The sequence below is a fragment of the Aphanomyces invadans genome (assembly GCF_000520115.1).
Source record: "Aphanomyces invadans strain NJM9701 unplaced genomic scaffold supercont1.27, whole genome shotgun sequence".
NCBI lineage: Eukaryota > Oomycota > Saprolegniomycetes > Saprolegniales > Verrucalvaceae > Aphanomyces > Aphanomyces invadans.
The window spans coordinates 277,563-284,597 of record NW_008580172.1 but is presented as its reverse complement, the minus strand read 5'-3'; the positions used below and the strand labels follow the sequence as shown (position 1 = coordinate 284,597).

At 46.7% G+C, this 7,035-nt stretch overlaps 1 pseudogene across 1 annotated transcript; it reads right to left on the bottom strand.

Moving 5' to 3' along the window:
- Positions 1–6,013: 6,013 nt before the first annotated feature.
- On the bottom strand, positions 6,014–6,094 carry H310_10601 (annotated as a pseudogene). The gene has a single exon. The product of its transcript is annotated as a tRNA-OTHER (tRNA).
- Between the last annotated feature and the right edge of the window lie 941 nt (positions 6,095–7,035).

Genomic DNA, 7,035 nt, shown 5'->3' with positions numbered 1-7,035 from the left:
CGCCGCCGTATCACAGTGACTTGCAACCTATCGAAATGATTTGGTCCTACGTCAAGGGTGCTGTTGGGCGACTGTACGATACATCGACGACGTTCGCTGCTGACGTGCGTGAGCGGCTTGATCATGAATTTGGCCGCCTACCGAGCAGTGTGATTTTCGACTGCATTGGCCATACAGGTCGGAAAGTGGTGGAAATGGCGTACCTGGACTCCGTCGACGAAGCAGACGATGCGGCTGGAACTCCATTCTCCTCAGACAGCGAAATCGAAAGTGATGGTGACAGCTGCGACGAATGCACCTTAGGTGACTACGGAGGTGATGAGTAATTCCTCTAACAGTAAATAATTTTCAAAATGAATAATATTTACTGCAAAAGCACCGAAAAGGTTGTGATCTCTGGAATTTGATGAATTATCCGGACGGTCGGTCGATGCGTTCGACCACTATAAGCAACTTTGACATTATGTCGTCGTATATAGCAAAATATATGATTACCATTTCGTATAGTCGTTCGGCTGCTTTATGATGATCCCTATACCCCCGATGAGCAACCGCACGAAATACCCGTCACAGCAGCAGTACCACAAACGACGACGCTCGGCCCACCGCTGGGTACACTCCCTTCTTGAGCATACCAAAGTCGGTGCATAGCACGTACTTGTCGGCAGTCAGCACGTTGTTTGTGAGTTTCAGATCGTGGCACATGATGTTCGACGCACGCATATGAGCTTCTCAAACAAGACCTATAGGCATCGGTCAGCCACTTATGACAGGAAAGCAAAAAGACCTCATTGGTCACCTTCATAGCGTGCAGCATAGCGTTGACTTCTCTTGCACAAGGAGGACGGTCCAGCTCGCGCCCTTCCCGATCACAGATACCGGCTCAATGTCGTTCACGCTCGTTTTTCCTTGCACAGTTCAGTCGACAAACACCGGCACCTTCTCGCCCACACAGACGGTGCAGGTCGCAACCATGACAAGAAGCTCGGCCACGACCGACCAAAACGTCAGATCAGCCGCACGTTGAACAAATCACCGTGTGCGACACTTGAGACGTCAATAATCAGTTCGTTTTAGCCAATAAGAGATGTACCGGACGGTCGGTCCGAATATTTCCAATCACAACACATTTTTCCGTTTATCTTCGGGGACGAAGATCCAACAATACCATACTGTAGTCAGTGCACTTGGTCCCTCTAACTACAGCACCATCTCGTCAGGACAAGGTCCGATACCACGATTGCTATCTGGCCAAACCGTCACGTACAAATTCGTCTTGAACGATGGATCCTGCTTCCAGCAACCGACCGACCTCAGCGAGTCTGATTGGACTCGGGCGTACACCACCAGCGCTCAACCACAAAGTGCTTGCCCACGTGTCGTGTGTTAGCCAACGAGCGTGCATCGGAGACGGGACTACACCCACATGCTGAAAGTTGATAAGTAAACATCTCAACTGTGGACTGGTCCTGCACAGGGCGACAGGGGAAATGGGCTTGCTGGGGAATTTTGAGATTTTCACGTATTCCTTGACTCCTTCCGTATACTGGAAGCGATCAAGGCGTTCTTAGAACCCCTTAATCAAGCGCAAATTTTTTTAAACAAATTTTTGCCAGCGATTGACCAAGACGGACCGTGTCCGTGGTACAGGCTATGCTTCCAATCGGGACGATCATGATCGTGAAAAACTGAGCATTACAATGCACATCGACGTTTTGAACGCAAATTGTAAACGATAATTCAGCAGATGGTCAATTTTCTTGGATATTCAAGCGGAATCAAAAATATACATTTAGAGAACAGCTATTCACACATTGAAATAATTCATACTATTCAGGTCCAAAATATTTACAGGGTACACATCATCGAGGAGCCAAAAGGCCAGAACTTGATCAAATCAACACAAAATCATCTCATATTCCGTATGTGGAAAGTATTTATTATCCATAACACACAAGGATCTATCCATAAAATCCTCAAAAACCAAGTTGGCTTCGAGATGTACGACATCCGACATGTGGAAGTTTTCTTAAAGTTGCTCAAATCCTGAGACGATTGGTGCATTCAAAAGCGCAAGATCTCTACTTTGTTAGGATAGTTTATGAGCATTCTAAAGCGTTTCATGAGATGTAGGGTGCGAAAACTGCCGTGTCACTTCGTCCAAACTTCGACCTATCACACTATCCTCAAACATCATTTTCATATCGCACGAACAGCACACACTCATCACTCTACACTAAACCACGCCAATGCAACATGATATCAGCACTGCCGACCACGAACGGAACCCCCATGGCCGAAATACCGGCAAAACACTTCTCGTCACGAGGAAGCGCCGCACCATCTACGAGAGCCTGCTTTCCGTCTCGTCCTCTGGCACAATGCCTTGTGGTGTTATCACGCGGATTGCCAAGCAGTTTAACTGCCACTGGGATACTGTTTCGCGCGTTTGGGTCCGCGGATTGCGTTCGTCCCGAGCGGCCCACATTTGTGCCGATGTCACATCGAAAATCCGAGGTGTACCTATATCTCTATTGATTCCGAAGAACATTGTTTTCTGAAAATGTACTATTTTAGGTAGTTATGGACAAAAGAAAAATCCCTCGAATGAAGATATTATATGGTTCCATTTGACAAAGGTGAAAATGAATTTTTACGTGTACGAGGATAAGGCCATAGCTGATCGTTTTGCGAAGGCCATAGCTGATCGTTTTGCGAAGGCCAAACGATTTATTACAAAAGGTATGTTTTTGGCGGCGATTGCCCGCCCACGTGTTGACTTCAACGGCAATCTTTTCGACCGGCAAACTTGGAGTTTGGCCAATTTGTCGAAAAAGTGCCAGACAACGTAACACCTAGAACCGTACCAAAGGCATTAGTTATACTCCGTAGTCTGTCGACTCTCATGTATACTTAGATTTGGTGCTTAATCATGTTGTGGTGGCTATCACGTCGAAGTTCCCGCGGTGCACACTGCGGTCGGGTGTCGTAATCAAAAATGTAATGCCAGTCCTCATAACATCCCCCCGACACGTTTTCTGGAGTCGCGCGGCGTATTCGGAATCGCGGTAAACAACCAGCTGCCCAACAACCCAGACTTGAATGTCTTAGATTTAGGATTCTTTAAAGTTCTTCAAACTCTGCAGTATCAGAAGTGCACTCGAACAATCGAGGACCTCATTGATGCCGTAAAAACCACGTTTTATGAATTACCTGTGGTCACGGTGTAAAAAAACTTCATTACTCTTCAAAAGGTGATCGATAAATGTATGAAATACACGGTGGCTAAGACTATAAGCTCTCTCACTTGAAGTAGAATGCGATGAAAACCGACTTAACGACCTTCAACGTGGAGTGCGATGCCTATAAAACAAGTGTGCCTTGATCCATGTGAACATTCGGCTTGGAGAAGAGGCATCGATGGAAGCTCCTCTGAATTCCCAAGAACAAGGTCTTTTGGCAAATGAATAGAATTGCATTATAGTTTTGGCCTCATTTATTCATTTTTGGAGTGACAAAGTTGTTTCTGGATCGAGTCCCATAATTTAGTCGAGTGAAAACAACTATTTCGGACCAGGGTAGAAAATAATGCAGTAAAACGTTCAGGAGGGATTGAACCCTCGACTTTCAGATTCCCAAGCCTGAAGCTAATGAAACAACACCTTTCGCCATAGCATTGTTGACATTTGAAAATGCAATTATCGACAACATGGAAACGACGAAAATTCGGCTGACATCGTCTCTTTACAAACGTGTGAACACACCTATGATGTGTGCAAGCGTGGAAAGCGGTCGTGTGCAGTGTCCAACTTATCGGTGGGAGTCATGAGTGGCGGGTCCAGCGTTTCCTATCGGCATATGCAAGCTTGGCAAGTGATCCTGAGCGTTGAAGTTGTTGGCAATCATAATTTGCGAAATTGTTATGTTCGATGACACGTGCTGTGTAGTGTGACGGTGTCTGAGTGTAGCTTTGAGCTGGAAAAGGGATTCGATTCTCCATGCATTATCTTATTTCTTCCTGAGGCAGTTGAAACTTTGAAAATTTCAATATGCAAGGTTTCAACCGTTTTAGTAATTTTGCCGTTGCGAGCTCATTTTTATGCGCAACGCTTTATGTCTCAAATTCAGTTTCATGGTGTCGGCGCCATCTGCAAGTGTTTGTACTCGCTGCATGGATTTCTCGCAATGCTGACAAGGTCGTGATCAAGTCGATCGCGACAATATCGTGGATTGAGATCGAATGAACGACATACCGCGGGCGAACAAGTGCTGCGAAGCCTTGCCCAACGTCCCGGCCATGTCGATTATGTCGTCGTCAAGGATGCATTTATAACGCCTTCTTTGCCCACGAGCCACTCGCGGAACTTCTTGGCGCCGACAACACGGCAATGGTGCCAGCACACTGCTGGTCGTAAGGAGCACATGCGTCACATCGTGCGTTGTAACTTAGTGGATCTGCCGCGAGTTGGTGCTGAAGAGCCCAAGATGGGCACTCCAGGCCATTCGTTGCTCCAACGCTTGTCGACATTATATATTCGTGGACGCATGTCGAGAGCCCAGGTGGATCCATTTGCAATGATAGGGGGGACATGACATCCAACGAGTACAGGGAACGACGGAATGCAAGGCCTATCGAAGTTACGACATAATATTGTCCAATAGACAACACTTCAGACATATTTTCTTCCAATTTGCTACAATAATATTCTCCCGTTCCATTTCAATCAAAAAATGAAGTCAGCTAATAATTTTGGCAGTCCAAATAACGCCCCGCGCCGCGTATCCGATATCAACGAAACTCGAAGCCGTGGGGCTTCTTGAGTCAATGTCAGACTACAAGGTTGCCACTCTACTCGGGGTTCCCCGCAGAACAATTCGGAATTGGGGCACACAACGCTTCGAATTACTAGCTTACGATGGAAACAAAAAGAGAATGAAACTCGAGCCTGGTGGACGTCACGAGGAATTCCCTGACCCCCTGGCCTTATCGCGTTCATCAATGAGTTACGTGATGAGAAGCGCGCTCTTTCAATGCTCCACCTAATAACATGGATCAAACGGAACAAGCGAGACTGGCTCATGGCTTACCTCCAAACCAAACGTCCCGGGTCCGGCTACAAGTCCATCCAGCAGATGCCCCGACGCTTTGCCAAACGTCATGGATTCTCGAGACAACGCCCAACGACATGCAAATTCATCCGTGTTTCTGGCCGAAACACGGATGAATTTTCCTGCGAGTTTCATCGTGAGTACAGGGCCTATGGCAAGGAGTGCACGTACAATGTTGACGAGACAGGCATCTACTATGACATGCCTCCAAACTACATTTGGGCCAAACGCGGTGAAAGCTCCAAGATTTCAGCCGGCGAAAAGCATTCCATGCGCATGACGGCTGTGCTCACTGCTCGCGCCGATGGTCGAAAGCTTCCTATCATGTTCATCATGAAAGGTAAACCTGGTGGGCGCATCGAAACTCACGAGGTACCGTCGTTTCCCGCTGGCCATGCCTACGCTGTTCAAGAGAGGGCTTGGATGGACGCTACGGTGTGGAAGTCTTACCTCAGCAACGTCCTTCACGACCACAATGAGGAAGCTTCGGTCGTTATCCTGGACAACTTTGCGTCACATGTGTCGTACAAGATCGTCCAAGAACAGCTTGGTTTTCACATCTGTCCACTCCCGCCGAATGCCACGTCCTTCTGCCAGCCGCTCGACGTTGGTGTCATGGCGCCTTTGAAGCGCAACATGCGGGAGCTTTGGCTCTATGAGGAAATGTTGAGGGCGACGACGACGATCCTTTTTCTCTCACTTCGAAGCAGAAGCGAATGACGCTGATCAAGCGAGCGATTGCGGCTTGGGATATGGTGCCGTCTGAAGTCATCAGGGCAAGTTTTGACAAGGCCATTCCTCGCCAGCAATCGAGTCAAATTTAATGACCAATTTAATCCATTTCATTTTACTTCCTCTTTGTATACACTACATATTATTGATTAAAATATTTAAAAGAAAAGTTTGACACAGCCCGGGACTTGAACCCGTGCCCCTTCCTCTATTTCTGTAATGCCGTCGCGCTAAACCACTGCGCCACCGCGTCAAACGCTTACGCTGATTCTCGATCTCATCTATCATTACTTCAATTTGGAATTCAACTGATTGATCTAATGTGTCAATGAATGACCCACTACAATCCATGCTACCAAGTTTGCTTCTGATGGCACAGGAGCTTGCACAATATTAAACCTTTGAAATTGTTAAAGTGCTATATGTTCGAGGAACAAAAATACAGATACCTTGCAATCATTGGTTGCACCGAATTCGTACTTCGTAGTCGGCTAGCCAATCAAACGGCAAACAATCTTGAAGTCGAAGAAAAAAGTACAGGTAACGATGGGATATAACGCCCACTTGCCCTTCGATCTGGTTCAAATCGCTGTGTTCCTATTCGCTAATGCTCTTCGAACTACGAAGGAGGCCTTGCATTCTGTCGTTCCCTGTACACATGTTTATGTGGTTTCTCGTTGTTCAAACAATTTATCTTTTGCGTTGGCGACATGCTTCTCTTTTGCGGACTTCGTCATCCGTCCTCTAGCTGTGACCTCCCGACACACACGACGCTCCACCTAAAATCTGGGACTCGATGGGGCATATCTACCCCACGATGCAGCAGCATCCGTCCAGGTGGGTGTTGCTCGAGGACTGAAAATGCTCCATGAATAGATTCACTCGGACAGGAGCAGGGATTTTGTCCGTATCAAAGGAATTTCGAGTCCATCGATGATGTACATCATTGTTCTAACGTGATCGACCATTGATCGGCCAAGGTGTTTCGTCCAATTGATGACATGGCGGTCCAAGTGTTAAATTCGGACGATTTCGTAGAAGTTTGTTTGATTTAGATTGATAAAAACTGTTCATACAATCTGTTTGAGTTGTTAAGAATTGTTGCTTAGCGACAGGATAAGAAAAGAGTTAAAAAAGATGTTAAAAGTGTTTGTTTGACTCGACAATTCCCTAGGCACCGTGCCCACCTCGAAG